Here is a 1,033-nt window from a genome sequence, read left to right as displayed (position 1 = left end):
CACTTTCCACAGATTCCATCAAAGATTTAAGGCTTTCGTTTTTTTATTTTTGATTCAGGTTGTTTTTCTTTTTTGAAATTTCTTTTCAAAATAGAAATCTCTTTTTCACTGTCATCTAAAGTATTCAGTTTGATTAAATGACTTACAATTGTTACCTGTTATATTGCCCTGTTCAAGCAAGAAAACAATGGTATCGGTAATAATATTGATTGATAGATAACATTAAATGATTATTACATTCTAGTTACTCTTCTAAGTACTTTACATAAATTAACTAATCTTTACATTAACCCTGTGAGACATTATTGTTATCCACATTGCTAGATGAGGAAATAGACACTAATTCATTTGCCCAAGGTCCAGATAGTCTGTCATTGTGGCACTGCTAATCGTTTGTTCTCCTATGCATGCAATAATATTACAAATTTTTTCTCATGTTGCTTAGGCCTCACAAAACCAGAGGGGCTTTTCCACCCAGATTTTCTTTCCATTTCTTTGTTTCGCCTCCCAAAAACTGAGAATAATTTTCCGTGCATTACATCAGGGATTCTAAGCCAGGAGCAGTGTTATGCTCCAACCTGGGGACATTTGGCAATGTCTGAAGACATTTTTTGGTTATGTCACATTTCTAGTGTGTCACATTACATACAATTGGTATGTAATGAGTAGAGGCTGGGGATGCTGCTAAATATCCTACAATTCACAGGACAGGCTCTCGAATCACAAAAACATCTGGCCCGAAATGTCAACAGTGCCAAGATTGAGAAACCCTGCGTCACAGCAAAAAGGTACCCAAGACTATTAGCTGTTTATTAACTAGACATGCAGTAAAATAAGATAGTCCTATATCCTGGAGCTTACAATCAATTTTTGTATAACTTATGCTATTCAAGTGGTCCATTTATACAAACAGGTATAAATCCACAGGCTCTAGACTGAAAATTTTCAAAGCCTAGAAGATATTAAACTGTAGTAAATTAAAAATGTTAGGTAATGATATGGGTTGAATTGTGTCCCCCAAATTTTCATGTAT

The sequence above is a fragment of the Galeopterus variegatus genome, unplaced genomic scaffold (assembly GCF_000696425.1).
Source record: "Galeopterus variegatus unplaced genomic scaffold, G_variegatus-3.0.2 Scaffold3021, whole genome shotgun sequence".
In the NCBI taxonomy this organism is placed as follows: domain Eukaryota; kingdom Metazoa; phylum Chordata; class Mammalia; order Dermoptera; family Cynocephalidae; genus Galeopterus; species Galeopterus variegatus.
Note: the sequence above shows the minus strand (reverse complement) of the source record.